Raw genomic sequence first — 17,559 nt, forward strand, 5'->3', positions numbered from 1 at the left:
GTTCTAGACCAACGTTGGGGTCAAGTTTCGTCGATTTCTAAAAACGTTCAAAATTAAGCTTATTTGCACGGTTTTATTAAAGCAAGTTTGTTTCCTTTTTATACAAACATGTAATTATTATTACGCTTAGCAAATTTACCACACAAATTCTTATGTGCAGACCAACGTTTTGGTAAAATTTGGTCGAATTCTGAGAACGTTGAAAATTTAGCTATTTTGGACGGTTTTATTAAAGCAAGTTTGTTTCTTTTACACAAACTAGTAGTTATTATTACCGTTAGAAAAATTTACCACACAAGTTCTTGGGTCTAGACCAACGTTTGGGTCAAGTTTCGTCGAATTCTGAGAAAGTTCAAAATTAAGCTGTTTTGCACGGTTTTATTAAAGCAAGTTTGTCTCCTTTTTATACAAACATGAAGTTATTATTATGCTTAGCAAATTTACCATACAAATTCTTATGTCAAGACCAACGTTTGGGTAACGTTTCGTCGAATATTGAGAACGTTCAAAATTTAGCTGTTTTGCAAGATTTTATTACAGCAAGTTTGTTTCCATTTTATAAAAACTTGTAGTTATTATAATTTAAGAATAGAAAATTTACCACACAAATTCTTATGTCCAAACCAACATTTGGGTGAATTTTCGTCGAATTCTGAGAATATTCAAATTTAGCTATTTTGCACGGTTTTATTAAAACAAGTTTGTTTCTATTTCATACAACCTTATAGTTATTATTATGCTTAGCAAATTTACCCCCCAAATTCTTATGTTCAGACCAACGTTTTGGTCAAGTTTGATCGAATTCTAAGAACGTTCCAAATTTAGCTATTTTGGACGGTTTTATTTAAGAAAGTTTTTTTTCCTTTTACACACACATGTAGTTATTATTACGCTTAGCAAATTTAATACACAAATTATTGGGTGTAGACCAACGTTTGGGTCAAGTTTCGTCGAATTCTGAGAACATTCAAAATTTAGCTGTTTTGGACGGTATTATTAAAGGAAGTTTGTTTTCCTTTTACACAAACTTGTAGCTTTTATTACGGTTAGCAAATTTACCACACAAATTCTTGGTTCTAGACCAACGTTGGGGTCAAGTTTCGTCGATTTCTGAAAACGTTCAAAATTAAGCTTATTTGCACGGTTTTATTAAAGCAAGTTTGTTTCCTTTTTATACAAACATGTAATTATTATTACGCTTAGCAAATTTCCACACAAATTCTTATGTGCAGACCAACGTTTTGGTCAAATTTGGTCGAATTCTGAGAACGTTGAAAATTTAGCTATTTTGCACGGTTTGTTAAAGCAAGTTTATTTTTTCCTTTTACACAAACTAGTAGTTATTATTACCGTTAGAAAAATTTACCACACAAGTTCTTGGGTCTAGACCAACGTTTGGGTCAAGTTTCGTCGAATTCTGAGAAAGTTCAAAATTAAGCTGTTTTGCACGGTTTTATTAAAGCAAGTTTGTCTCCTTTTTATACAAACATGAACTTATTATTATGCTTAGCAAATTTACCATACAAATTCTTATGTCAAGACCAACGTTTGGGTCAAGTTTCGTCGAAATTTGAGAACGTTCAAAATTTAGCTGTTTTGCAAGGTTTTATTACAGCAAGTTTGTTTCCATTTTATAAAATCTTGTAGTTATTATAATTTAAGCATAGAAAATTCACCACACAAATTCTTATGTCCAAACCAATATTTGGGTGAATTTTCGTCGAATTCTGAGAATATTCAAATTTAGCTATTTTGCACGGTTTATTAAAGCAAGTTTGTTTCTATTTCATACAACCTTATAATTATTATTATGCTTAGCAAATTTACCACCCAAATTCTTATGTTCAGACCAACGTTTTGGTCAAGTTTGATCGAATTCTGAGAACGTTCCAAATTTAGCTATTTTGGACGGTTTTATTTAAGAAAGTTTTTTTTCCTTTTACACACACATGTAGTTATTATTACGCTTAGCAAATTTAATACACAAATTATTGGGTGTAGACCAACGTTTGGGTCAAGTTTCGTCGAATTCTGAGAACATTTAAAATTTAGCTGTTTTGGACGGTATTATTAAAGGAAGTTTTTTTTCCTTTTACACAAACTTGTAGCTTTTATTACGGTTAGCAAATTTACCACACAAATTCTTGGTTCTAGACCAACGTTGGGGTCAAGTTTCGTCGATTTCTAAAAACGTTCAAAATTAAGCTTATTTGCACGGTTTTATTAAAGCAAGTTTGTTTCCTTTTTATACAAACATGTAATTATTATTACGCTTAGCAAATTTACCACACAAATTCTTATGTGCAGACCAACGTTTTGGTAAAATTTGGTCGAATTCTGAGAACGTTGAAAATTTAGCTATTTTGGACGATTTTATTAAAGCAAGTTTGTTTCTTTTACACAAACTAGTAGTTATTATTACCGTTAGAAAAATTTACCACACAAGTTCTTGGGTCTAGACCAACGTTTGGGTCAAGTTTCGTCGAATTCTGAGAAAGTTCAAAATTAAGCTGTTTTGCACGGTTTTATTAAAGCAAGTTTGTCTCCTTTTTATACAAACATGAAGTTATTATTATGCTTAGCAAATTTACCATACAAATTCTTATGTCAAGACCAACGTTTGGGTAACGTTTCGTCGAATATTGAGAACGTTCAAAATTTAGCTGTTTTGCAAGATTTTATTACAGCAAGTTTGTTTCCATTTTATAAAAACTTGTAGTTATTATAATTTAAGAATAGAAAATTTACCACACAAATTCTTATGTCCAAACCAACATTTGGGTGAATTTTCGTCGAATTCTGAGAATATTCAAATTTAGCTATTTTGCACGGTTTTATTAAAACAAGTTTGTTTCTATTTCATACAACCTTATAGTTATTATTATGCTTAGCAAATTTACCACCCAAATTCTTATGTTCAGACCAACGTTTTGGTCAAGTTTGATCGAATTCTGAGAACGTTCCAAATTTAGCTATTTTGGACGGTTTTATTTAAGAAAGTTTTTTTTCCTGTTACACACACATGTAGTTATTATTACGCTTAGCAAATTTAATACACAAATTATTGGGTGTAGACCAACGTTTGGGTCAAGTTTCGTCGAATTCTGAGAACATTCAAAATTTAGCTGTTTTGGACGGTATTATTAAAGGAAGTTTGTTTTCCTTTTACACAAACTTGTAGCTTTTATTACGGTTAGCAAATTTACCACACAAATTCTTGGTTCTAGACCAACGTTGGGGTCAAGTTTCGTCGATTTCTGAAAACGTTCAAAATTAAGCTTATTTGCACGGTTTTATTAAAGCAAGTTTGTTTCCTTTTTATACAAACATGTAACTATTATTACGCTTAGCAAATTTACCACACAAATTCTTATGTGCAGACCAACGTTTTGGTCAAATTTGGTCGAATTCTGAGAACGTTGAAAATTTAGCTATTTTGCACGGTTTTATTAAAGCAAGTTTATTTTTTCCTTTTACACAAACTAGTAGTTATTATTACCGTTAGAAAAATTTACCACACAAGTTCTTGGGTCTAGACCAACGTTTGGGTCAAGTTTCGTCGAATTCTGAGAAAGTTCAAAATTAAGCTGTTTTGCACGGTTTTATTAAAGCAAGTTTGTCTCCTTTTTATACAAACATGAACTTATTATTATGCTTAGCAAATTTACCATACAAATTCTTATGTCAAGACCAACGTTTGGGTCAAGTTTCGTCGAAATTTGAGAACGTTCAAAATTTAGCTGTTTTGCAAGGTTTTATTACAGCAAGTTTGTTTCCATTTTATAAAACCTTGTAGTTATTATAATTTAAGCATAGAAAATTCACCACACAAATTCTTATGTCCAAACCAATATTTGGGTGAATTTTCGTCGAATTCTGAGAATATTCAAATTTAGCTATTTTGCACGGTTTATTAAAGCAAGTTTGTTTCTATTTCATACAACCTTATAATTATTATTATGCTTAGCAAATTTACCACCCAAATTCTTATGTTCAGACCAATGTTTTGGTCAAGTTTGATCGAATTCTGAGAACGTTCCAAATTTAGCTATTTTGGACGGTTTTATTTAAGAAAGTTTTTTTTCCTTTTACACACACATGTAGTTATTATTACGCTTAGCAAATTTAATACACAAATTATTGGGTGTAGACCAACGTTTGGGTCAAGTTTCGTCGAATTCTGAGAACATTCAAAATTTAGCTGTTTTGGACGGTATTATTAAAGGAAGTTTGTTTTCCTTTTACACAAACTTGTAGCTTTTATTACGGTTAGCAAATTTACCACACAAATTCTTGGTTCTAGACCAACGTTGGGGTCAAGTTTCGTCGATTTCTGAAAACGTTCAAAATTAAGCTTATTTGCACGGTTTTATTAAAGCAAGTTTGTTTCCTTTTTATACAAACATGTAATTATTATTACGCTTAGCAAATTTACCACACAAATTCTTATGTGCAGACCAACGTTTTGGTCAAATTTGGTCGAATTCTGAGAACGTTGAAAATTTAGCTATTTTGCACGGTTTTATTAAAGCAAGTTTATTTTTTCCTTTTACACAAACTAGTAGTTGTTATTACCGTTAGAAAAATTTACCACACAAGTTCTTGGGTCTAGACCAACGTTTGGGTCAAGTTTCGTCGAATTCTGAGAAAGTTCAAAATTAAGCTGTTTTGCACGGTTTTATTAAAGCAAGTTTGTCTCCTTTTTATACAAACATGAACTTATTATTATGCTTAGCAAATTTACCATACAAATTCTTATGTCAAGACCAACGTTTGGGTCAAGTTTCGTCGAAATTTGAGAACGTTCAAAATTTAGCTGTTTTGCAAGGTTTTATTACAGCAAGTTTGTTTCCATTTTATAAAATCTTGTAGTTATTATAATTTAAGCATAGAAAATTCACCACACAAATTCTTATGTCCAAACCAATATTTGGGTGAATTTTCGTCGAATTCTGAGAATATTCAAATTTAGCTATTTTGCACGGTTTATTAAAGCAAGTTTGTTTCTATTTCATACAACCTTATAATTATTATTATGCTTAGCAAATTTACCACCCAAATTCTTATGTTCAGACCAACGTTTTGGTCAAGTTTGATCGAATTCTGAGAACGTTCCAAATTTAGCTATTTTGGACGGTTTTATTTAAGAAAGTTTTTTTTCCTTTTACACACACATGTAGTTATTATTACGCTTAGCAAATTTAATACACAAATTATTGGGTGTAGACCAACGTTTGGGTCAAGTTTCGTCGAATTCTGAGAACATTCAAAATTTAGCTGTTTTGGACGGTATTATTAAAGGAAGTTTGTTTTCCTTTTACACAAACTTGTAGCTTTTATTACGGTTAGCAAATTTACCACACAAATTCTTGGTTCTAGACCAACGTTGGGGTCAAGTTTCGTCGATTTCTGAAAACGTTCAAAATTAAGCTTATTTGCACGGTTTTATTAAAGCAAGTTTGTTTCCTTTTTATACAAACATGTAACTATTATTACGCTTAGCAAATTTACCACACAAATTCTTATGTGCAGACCAACGTTTTGGTCAAATTTGGTCGAATTCTGAGAACGTTGAAAATTTAGCTATTTTGCACGGTTTTATTAAAGCAAGTTTATTTTTTCCTTTTACACAAACTAGTAGTTATTATTACCGTTAGAAAAATTTACCACACAAGTTCTTGGGTCTAGACCAACGTTTGGGTCAAGTTTCGTCGAATTCTGAGAAAGTTCAAAATTAAGCTGTTTTGCACGGTTTTATTAAAGCAAGTTTGTCTCCTTTTTATACAAACATGAACTTATTATTATGCTTAGCAAATTTACCATACAAATTCTTATGTCAAGACCAACGTTTGGGTAACGTTTCGTCGAATATTGAGAACGTTCAAAATTTAGCTGTTTTGCAAGATTTTATTACAGCAAGTTTGTTTCCATTTTATAAAAACTTGTAGTTATTATAATTTAAGAATAGAAAATTTACCACACAAATTCTTATGTCCAAACCAACATTTGGGTGAATTTTCGTCGAATTCTGAGAATATTCAAATTTAGCTATTTTGCACGGTTTTATTAAAACAAGTTTGTTTCTATTTCATACAACCTTATAGTTATTATTATGCTTAGCAAATTTACCACCCAAATTCTTATGTTCAGACCAACGTTTTGGTCAAGTTTGATCGAATTCTGAGAACGTTCCAAATTTAGCTATTTTGGACGGTTTTATTTAAGAAAGTTTTTTTTCCTGTTACACACACATGTAGTTATTATTACGCTTAGCAAATTTAATACACAAATTATTGGGTGTAGACCAACGTTTGGGTCAAGTTTCGTCGAATTCTGAGAACATTCAAAATTTAGCTGTTTTGGACGGTATTATTAAAGGAAGTTTGTTTTCCTTTTACACAAACTTGTAGCTTTTATTACGGTTAGCAAATTTACCACACAAATTCTTGGTTCTAGACCAACGTTGGGGTCAAGTTTCGTCGATTTCTGAAAACGTTCAAAATTAAGCTTATTTGCACGGTTTTATTAAAGCAAGTTTGTTTCCTTTTTATACAAACATGTAACTATTATTACGCTTAGCAAATTTACCACACAAATTCTTATGTGCAGACCAACGTTTTGGTCAAATTTGGTCGAATTCTGAGAACGTTGAAAATTTAGCTATTTTGCACGGTTTTATTAAAGCAAGTTTATTTTTTCCTTTTACACAAACTAGTAGTTATTATTACCGTTAGAAAAATTTACCACACAAGTTCTTGGGTCTAGACCAACGTTTGGGTCAAGTTTCGTCGAATTCTGAGAAAGTTCAAAATTAAGCTGTTTTGCACGGTTTTATTAAAGCAAGTTTGTCTCCTTTTTATACAAACATGAACTTATTATTATGCTTAGCAAATTTACCATACAAATTCTTATGTCAAGACCAACGTTTGGGTCAAGTTTCGTCGAAATTTGAGAACGTTCAAAATTTAGCTGTTTTGCAAGGTTTTATTACAGCAAGTTTGTTTCCATTTTATAAAATCTTGTAGTTATTATAATTTAAGCATAGAAAATTCACCACACAAATTCTTATGTCCAAACCAATATTTGGGTGAATTTTCGTCGAATTCTGAGAATATTCAAATTTAGCTATTTTGCACGGTTTATTAAAGCAAGTTTGTTTCTATTTCATACAACCTTATAATTATTATTATGCTTAGCAAATTTACCACCCAAATTCTTATGTTCAGACCAACGTTTTGGTCAAGTTTGATCGAATTCTGAGAACGTTCCAAATTTAGCTATTTTGGACGGTTTTATTTAAGAAAGTTTTTTTTCCTTTTACACACACATGTAGTTATTATTACGCTTAGCAAATTTAATACACAAATTATTGGGTGTAGACCAACGTTTGGGTCAAGTTTCGTCGAATTCTGAGAACATTCAAAATTTAGCTGTTTTGGACGGTATTATTAAAGGAAGTTTGTTTTCCTTTTACACAAACTTGTAGCTTTTATTACGGTTAGCAAATTTACCACACAAATTCTTGGTTCTAGACCAACGTTGGGGTCAAGTTTCGTCGATTTCTGAAAACGTTCAAAATTAAGCTTATTTGCACGGTTTTATTAAAGCAAGTTTGTTTCCTTTTTATACAAACATGTAATTATTATTACGCTTAGCAAATTTACCACACAAATTCTTATGTGCAGACCAACGTTTTGGTCAAATTTGGTCGAATTCTGAGAACGTTGAAAATTTAGCTATTTTGCACGGTTTTATTAAAGCAAGTTTATTTTTTCCTTTTACACAAACTAGTAGTTGTTATTACCGTTAGAAAAATTTACCACACAAGTTCTTGGGTCTAGACCAACGTTTGGGTCAAGTTTCGTCGAATTCTGAGAAAGTTCAAAATTAAGCTGTTTTGCACGGTTTTATTAAAGCAAGTTTGTCTCCTTTTTATACAAACATGAACTTATTATTATGCTTAGCAAATTTACCATACAAATTCTTATGTCAAGACCAACGTTTGGGTCAAGTTTCGTCGAAATTTGAGAACGTTCAAAATTTAGCTGTTTTGCAAGGTTTTATTACAGCAAGTTTGTTTCCATTTTATAAAATCTTGTAGTTATTATAATTTAAGCATAGAAAATTCACCACACAAATTCTTATGTCCAAACCAATATTTGGGTGAATTTTCGTCGAATTCTGAGAATATTCAAATTTAGCTATTTTGCACGGTTTATTAAAGCAAGTTTGTTTCTATTTCATACAACCTTATAATTATTATTATGCTTAGCAAATTTACCACCCAAATTCTTATGTTCAGACCAACGTTTTGGTCAAGTTTGATCGAATTCTGAGAACGTTCCAAATTTAGCTATTTTGGACGGTTTTATTTAAGAAAGTTTTTTTTCCTTTTACACACACATGTAGTTATTATTACGCTTAGCAAATTTAATACACAAATTATTGGGTGTAGACCAACGTTTGGGTCAAGTTTCGTCGAATTCTGAGAACATTCAAAATTTAGCTGTTTTGGACGGTATTATTAAAGGAAGTTTGTTTTCCTTTTACACAAACTTGTAGCTTTTATTACGGTTAGCAAATTTACCACACAAATTCTTGGTTCTAGACCAACGTTGGGGTCAAGTTTCGTCGATTTCTGAAAACGTTCAAAATTAAGCTTATTTGCACGGTTTTATTAAAGCAAGTTTGTTTCCTTTTTATACAAACATGTAACTATTATTACGCTTAGCAAATTTACCACACAAATTCTTATGTGCAGACCAACGTTTTGGTCAAATTTGGTCGAATTCTGAGAACGTTGAAAATTTAGCTATTTTGCACGGTTTTATTAAAGCAAGTTTATTTTTTCCTTTTACACAAACTAGTAGTTATTATTACCGTTAGAAAAATTTACCACACAAGTTCTTGGGTCTAGACCAACGTTTGGGTCAAGTTTCGTCGAATTCTGAGAAAGTTCAAAATTAAGCTGTTTTGCACGGTTTTATTAAAGCAAGTTTGTCTCCTTTTTATACAAACATGAACTTATTATTATGCTTAGCAAATTTACCATACAAATTCTTATGTCAAGACCAACGTTTGGGTCAAGTTTCGTCGAAATTTGAGAACGTTCAAAATTTAGCTGTTTTGCAAGGTTTTATTACAGCAAGTTTGTTTCCATTTTATAAAATCTTGTAGTTATTATAATTTAAGCATAGAAAATTCACCACACAAATTCTTATGTCCAAACCAATATTTGGGTGAATTTTCGTCGAATTCTGAGAATATTCAAATTTAGCTATTTTGCACGGTTTATTAAAGCAAGTTTGTTTCTATTTCATACAACCTTATAATTATTATTATGCTTAGCAAATTTACCACCCAAATTCTTATGTTCAGACCAACGTTTTGGTCAAGTTTGATCGAATTCTGAGAACGTTCCAAATTTAGCTATTTTGGACGGTTTTATTTAAGAAAGTTTTTTTTCCTTTTACACACACATGTAGTTATTATTACGCTTAGCAAATTTAATACACAAATTATTGGGTGTAGACCAACGTTTGGGTCAAGTTTCGTCGAATTCTGAGAACATTCAAAATTTAGCTGTTTTGGACGGTATTATTAAAGGAAGTTTGTTTTCCTTTTACACAAACTTGTAGCTTTTATTACGGTTAGCAAATTTACCACACAAATTCTTGGTTCTAGACCAACGTTGGGGTCAAGTTTCGTCGATTTCTGAAAACGTTCAAAATTAAGCTTATTTGCACGGTTTTATTAAAGCAAGTTTGTTTCCTTTTTATACAAACATGTAATTATTATTACGCTTAGCAAATTTACCACACAAATTCTTATGTGCAGACCAACGTTTTGGTCAAATTTGGTCGAATTCTGAGAACGTTGAAAATTTAGCTATTTTGCACGGTTTTATTAAAGCAAGTTTATTTTTTCCTTTTACACAAACTAGTAGTTATTATTACCGTTAGAAAAATTTACCACACAAGTTCTTGGGTCTAGACCAACGTTTGGGTCAAGTTTCGTCGAATTCTGAGAAAGTTCAAAATTAAGCTGTTTTGCACGGTTTTATTAAAGCAAGTTTGTCTCCTTTTTATACAAACATGAACTTATTATTATGCTTAGCAAATTTACCATACAAATTCTTATGTCAAGACCAACGTTTGGGTCAAGTTTCGTCGAAATTTGAGAATGTTCAAAATTTAGCTGTTTTGCAAGGTTTTATTACAGCAAGTTTGTTTCCATTTTATAAAATCTTGTAGTTATTATAATTTAACATAGAAAATTCACCACACAAATTCTTATGTCCAAACCAATATTTGGGTGAATTTTCGTCGAATTCTGAGAATATTCAAATTTAGCTATTTTGCACGGTTTATTAAAGCAAGTTTGTTTCTATTTCATACAACCTTATAATTATTATTATGCTTAGCAAATTTACCACCCAAATTCTTATGTTCAGACCAACGTTTTGGTCAAGTTTGATCGAATTCTGAGAACGTTCCAAATTTAGCTATTTTGGACGGTTTTATTTAAGAAAGTTTTTTTTCCTTTTACACACACATGTAGTTATTATTACGCTTAGCAAATTTAATACACAAATTATTGGGTGTAGACCAACGTTTGGGTCAAGTTTCGTCGAATTCTGAGAACATTCAAAATTTAGCTGTTTTGGACGGTATTATTAAAGGAAGTTTGTTTTCCTTTTACACAAACTTGTAGCTTTTATTACGGTTAGCAAATTTACCACACAAATTCTTGGTTCTAGACCAACGTTGGGGTCAAGTTTCGTCGATTTCTGAAAACGTTCAAAATTAAGCTTATTTGCACGGTTTTACTAAAGCAAGTTTGTTTCCTTTTTATACAAACATGTAATTATTATTACGCTTAGCAAATTTCCACACAAATTCTTATGTGCAGACCAACGTTTTGGTCAAATTTGGTCGAATTCTGAGAACGTTGAAAATTTAGCTATTTTGCACGGTTTTATTAAAGCAAGTTTATTTTTTCCTTTTACACAAACTAGTAGTTATTATTACCGTTAGAAAAATTTACCACACAAGTTCTTGGGTCTAGACCAACGTTTGGGTCAAGTTTCGTCGAATTCTGAGAAAGTTCAAAATTAAGCTGTTTTGCACGGTTTTATTAAAGCAAGTTTGTTTCCTTTTTATACAAACATGTAATTATTATTACGCTTAGCAAATTTACCACACAAATTCTTATGTCAAGACCAACGTTTGGGTCAAATTTGGTCGAATTCTGAGAACGTTCAAAATTTAGCTATTTTGGACAGTTTTATTAAAGCAAGTTTGTTTTCCTTTTACACAAATTAGTAGTTATTATTACGGTTAGAAAAATTTACCACACAAGTTCTTGGGTCTAGACCAACGTTTGGGTCAAGTTTCGTCGAATTTTGAGAACGTTCAAAATTAAGCTGTTTTGCACGGTTTTATTAAAGCAAGTTTGTCTCCTTTTTATACAAACATGAAGTTATTATTATGCTTAGCAAATTTACCATACAAATTCTTATGTCAAGACCAACGTTTGGGTAACGTTTCGTCGAATTTTGAGAACGTTCAAAATTTAGCTGTTTTGCAAGGTTTTATTACAGCAAGTTTGTTTCCATTTTATAAAAACTTGTAGTTATTATAATTTAAGCATAGAAAATTTACCACACAAATTCTTATGTCCAAACCAACATTTGGGTGAATTTTCGTCGAATTCTTAGAATATTCAAATTTAGCTATTTTGCACGGTTTTATTAAAGCAAGTTTGTTTCTATTTCATACAACCTTATAGTTATTATTATGCTTAGCAAATTTACCACCCAAATTCTTATGTTCAGACCAACGTTTTGGTCAAGTTTGATCGAATGCTGAGAACGTTCCAAATTTAGCTATTTTGGACGGTTTTATTTAAGAAAGTTTTTTTTCCTTTTACACACACATGTAGTTATTATTACGCTTAGCAAATTTAATACACAAATTATTGGGTGTAGACCAACGTTTGGGTCAAGTTTCGTCGAATTCTGAGAACATTCAAAATTTAGCTGTTTTGGACGGTATTATTAAAGGAAGTTTGTTTTCCTTTTACACAAACTTGTAGCTTTTATTACGGTTAGCAAATTTACCACACAAATTCTTGGTTCTAGACCAATGTTGGGGTCAAGTTTCGTCGATTTCTGAAAACGTTCAAAATTAAGCTTATTTGCACGGTTTTATTAAAGCAAGTTTGTTTCCTTTTTATACAAACATGTAATTATTATTACGCTTAGCAAATTTACCACACAAATTCTTATGTGCAGACCAACGTTTTGGTCAAATTTGGTCGAATTCTGAGAACGTTGAAAATTTAGCTATTTTGGACGGTTTTATTAAAGCAAGTTTATTTTTTCCTTTTACACAAACTAGTAGTTATTATTACCGTTAGAAAAATTTACCACACAAGTTCTTGGGTCTAGACCAACGTTTGGGTCAAGTTTCGTCGAATTCTGAGAAAGTTCAAAATTAAGCTGTTTTGCACGGTTTTATTAAAGCAAGTTTGTCTCCTTTTTATATAAACATGAAGTTATTATTATGCTTAGCAAATTTACCATACAAATTCTTATGTCAAGACCAACGTTTGGGTAACGTTTCGTCGAATTTAGAGAACGTTCAAAATTTAGCTGTTTTGCAAGATTTTATTACAGCAAGTTTGTTTCCATTTTATAAAAACTTGTAGTTATTATAATTTAAGCATAGAAAATTTACCACACAAATTCTTATGTCCAAACCAACATTTGGGTGAATTTTCGTCAAATTCTGAGAATATTCAAATTTAGCTATTTTGCACGGTTTTATTAAAACAAGTTTGTTTCTATTTCATACAACCTTATAGTTATTATTATGCTTAGCAAATTTACCACCCAAATTCTTATGTTCAGACCAACGTTTTGGTCAAGTTTGATCGAATTCTGAGAACGTTCCAAATTTAGCTATTTTGGACGGTTTTATTTAAGAAACTTTTTTTTCCTTTTACACACACATGTAGTTATTATTACGCTTAGCAAATTTAATACACAAATTATTGGGTGTAGACCAACGTTTGGGTCAAGTTTCGTCGAATTCTGAGAACATTCAAAATTTAGCTGTTTTGGACGGTATTATTAAAGGAAGTTTGTTTTCCTTTTACACAAACTTGTAGCTTTTATTACGGTTAGCAAATTTACCACACAAATTCTTGGTTCTAGACCAACGTTGGGGTCAAGTTTCGTCGATTTCTGAAAACGTTCAAAATTAAGCTTATTTGCACGGTTTTATTAAAGCAAGTTTGTTTCCTTTTTATACAAACATGTAATTATTATTACGCTTAGCAAATTTACCACACAAATTCTTATGTGCAGACCAACGTTTTGGTCAAATTTGGTCGAATTCTGAGAACGTTGAAAATTTAGCTATTTTGCACGGTTTTATTAAAGCAAGTTTATTTTTTCATTTTACACAAACTAGTAGTTATTATTACCGTTAGAAAAATTTACCACACAAGTTCTTGGGTCTAGACCAACGTTTGGGTCAAGTTTCGTCGAATTCTGAGAAAGTTCAAAATTAAGCTGTTTTGCACGGTTTTATTAAAGCAAGTTTGTCTCCTTTTTATACAAACATGAACTTATTATTATGCTTAGCAAATTTACCATACAAATTCTTATGTCAAGACCAACGTTTGGGTCAAGTTTCGTCGAAATTTGAGAACGTTCAAAATTTAGCTGTTTTGCAAGGTTTTATTACAGCAAGTTTGTTTCCATTTTATAAAATCTTGTAGTTATTATAATTTAACATAGAAAATTCACCACACAAATTCTTATGTCCAAACCAATATTTGGGTGAATTTTCGTCGAATTCTGAGAATATTCAAATTTAGCTATTTTGCACGGTTTATTAAAGCAAGTTTGTTTCTATTTCATACAACCTTATAATTATTATTATGCTTAGCAAATTTACCACCCAAATTCTTATGTTCAGACCAACGTTTTGGTCAAGTTTGATCGAATTCTGAGAACGTTCCAAATTTAGCTATTTTGGACGGTTTTATTTAAGAAACTTTTTTTTCCTTTTACACACACATGTAGTTATTATTACGCTTAGCAAATTTAATACACAAATTATTGGGTGTAGACCAACGTTTGGGTCAAGTTTCGTCGAATTCTGAGAACATTCAAAATTTAGCTGTTTTGGACGGTATTATTAAAGGAAGTTTGTTTTCCTTTTACACAAACTTGTAGCTTTTATTACGGTTAGCAAATTTACCACACAAATTCTTGGTTCTAGACCAACGTTGGGGTCAAGTTTCGTCGATTTCTGAAAACGTTCAAAATTAAGCTTATTTGCACGGTTTTATTAAAGCAAGTTTGTTTCCTTTTTATACAAACATGTAATTATTATTACGCTTAGCAAATTTCCACACAAATTCTTATGTGCAGACCAACGTTTTGGTCAAATTTGGTCGAATTCTGAGAACGTTGAAAATTTAGCTATTTTGCACGGTTTTATTAAAGCAAGTTTATTTTTTCCTTTTACACAAACTAGTAGTTATTATTAACGTTAGAAAAATTTACCACACAAGTTCTTGGGTCTAGACCAACGTTTGGGTCAAGTTTCGTCGAATTCTGAGAAAGTTCAAAATTAAGCTGTTTTGCACGGTTTTATTAAAGCAAGTTTGTTTCCTTTTTATACAAACATGTAATTATTATTACGCTTAGCAAATTTACCACACAAATTCTTATGTGCAGACCAACGTTTTGGTCAAATTTGGTCGAATTCTGAGAACGTTCAAAATTTAACTATTTTGGACAGTTTTATTAAAGCAAGTTTGTTTTCCTTTTACACAAATTAGTAGTTATTATTACGGTTAGAAAAATTTACCACACAAGTTCTTGGGTCTAGACCAACGTTTGGGTCAAGTTTCGTCGAATTTTGAGAACGTTCAAAATTAAGCTGTTTTGCACGGTTTTATTAAAGCAAGTTTGTCTCCTTTTTATACAAACATGAAGTTATTATTATGCTTAGCAAATTTACCATACAAATTCTTATGTCAAGACCAACGTTTGGGTAACGTTTCGTCGAATTTTGAGAACGTTCAAAATTTAGCTGTTTTGCAAGGTTTTATTACAGCAAGTTTGTTTCCATTTTATAAAAACTTGTAGTTATTATAATTTAAGCATAGAAAATTTACCACACAAATTCTTATGTCCAAACCAACATTTGGGTGAATTTTCGTCGAATTCTTAGAATATTCAAATTTAGCTATTTTGCACGGTTTTATTAAAGCAAGTTTGTTTCTATTTCATACAACCTTATAGTTATTATTATGCTTAGCAAATTTACCACCCAAATTCTTATGTTCAGACCAACGTTTTGGTCAAGTTTGATCGAATGCTGAGAACGTTCCAAATTTAGCTATTTTGGACGGTTTTATTTAAGAAAGTTTTTTTTCCTTTTACACACACATGTAGTTATTATTACGCTTAGCAAATTTAATACACAAATTATTGGGTGTAGACCAACGTTTGGGTCAAGTTTCGTCGAATTCTGAGAACATTCAAAATTTAGCTGTTTTGGACGGTATTATTAAAGGAAGTTTGTTTTCCTTTTACACAAACTTGTAGCTTTTATTACGGTTAGCAAATTTACCACACAAATTCTTGGTTCTAAACCAACGTTGGGGTCAAGTTTCGTCGATTTCTGAAAACGTTCAAAATTAAGCTTATTTGCACGGTTTTATTAAAGCAAGTTTGTTTCCTTTTTATACAAACATGTAATTATTATTACGCTTAGCAAATTTCCACACAAATTCTTATGTGCAGACCAACGTTTTGGTCAAATTTGGTCGAATTCTGAGAACGTTGAAAATTTAGCTATTTTGCACGGTTTTATTAAAGCAAGTTTATTTTTTCCTTTTACACAAACTAGTAGTTATTATTAACGTTAGAAAAATTTACCACACAAGTTCTTGGGTCTAGACCAACGTTTGGGTCAAGTTTCGTCGAATTCTGAGAAAGTTCAAAATTAAGCTGTTTTGCACGGTTTTATTAAAGCAAGTTTGTTTCCTTTTTATACAAACATGTAATTATTATTACGCTTAGCAAATTTACCACACAAATTCTTATGTGCAGACCAACGTTTTGGTCAAATTTGGTCGAATTCTGAGAACGTTCAAAATTTAGCTATTTTGGACAGTTTTATTAAAGCAAGTTTGTTTTCCTTTTACACAAATTAGTAGTTATTATTACGGTTAGAAAAATTTACCACACAAGTTCTTGGGTCTAGACCAACGTCTGGGTCAAGTTTCGTCGAATTTTGAGAACGTTCAAAATTAAGCTGTTTTGCACGGTTTTATTAAAGCAAGTTTGTCTCCTTTTTATACAAACATGAAGTTATTATTATGCTTAGCAAATTTACCATACAAATTCTTATGTCAAGACCAACGTTTGGGTAACGTTTCGTCGAATTTTGAGAACGTTCAAAATTTAGCTGTTTTGCAAGGTTTTATTACAGCAAGTTTGTTTCCATTTTATAAAAACTTGTAGTTATTATAATTTAAGCATAGAAAATTTACCACACAAATTCTTATGTCCAAACCAACATTTGGGTGAATTTTCGTCGAATTCTTAGAATATTCAAATTTAGCTATTTTGCACGGTTTTATTAAAGCAAGTTTGTTTCTATTTCATACAACCTTATAGTTATTATTATGCTTAGCAAATTTACCACCCAAATTCTTATGTTCAGACCAACGTTTTGGTCAAGTTTGATCGAATGCTGAGAACGTTCCAAATTTAGCTATTTTGGACGGTTTTATTTAAGAAAGTTTTTTTTCCTTTTACACACACATGTAGTTATTATTACGCTTAGCAAATTTAATACACAAATTATTGGGTGTAGACCAACGTTTGGGTCAAGTTTCGTCGAATTCTGAGAACATTCAAAATTTAGCTGTTTTGGACGGTATTATTAAAGGAAGTTTGTTTTCCTTTTACACAAACTTGTAGCTTTTATTACGGTTAGCAAATTTACCACACAAATTCTTGGTTCTAGACCAATGTTGGGGTCAAGTTTCGTCGATTTCTGAAAACGTTCAAAATTAAGCTTATTTGCACGGTTTTATTAAAGCAAGTTTGTTTCCTTTTTATACAAACATGTAATTATTATTACGCTTAGCAAATTTACCACACAAATTCTTATGTGCAGACCAACGTTTTGGTCAAATTTGGTCGAATTCTGAGAACGTTGAAAATTTAGCTATTTTGGACGGTTTTATTAAAGCAAGTTTATTTTTTCCTTTTACACAAACTAGTAGTTATTATTACCGTTAGAAAAATTTACCACACAAGTTCTTGGGTCTAGACCAACGTTTGGGTCAAGTTTCGTCGAATTCTGAGAAAGTTCAAAATTAAGCTGTTTTGCACGGTTTTATTAAAGCAAGTTTGTCTCCTTTTTATATAAACATGAAGTTATTATTATGCTTAGCAAATTTACCATACAAATTCTTATGTCAAGACCAACGTTTGGGTAACGTTTCGTCGAATTTAGAGAA

The sequence above is a fragment of the Sesamum indicum genome, linkage group LG10, assembly GCF_026168435.1.
Source record: "Sesamum indicum cultivar Baizhima isolate 11 linkage group LG10, ASM2616843v1, whole genome shotgun sequence".
Lineage (NCBI taxonomy): Eukaryota > Viridiplantae > Streptophyta > Magnoliopsida > Lamiales > Pedaliaceae > Sesamum > Sesamum indicum.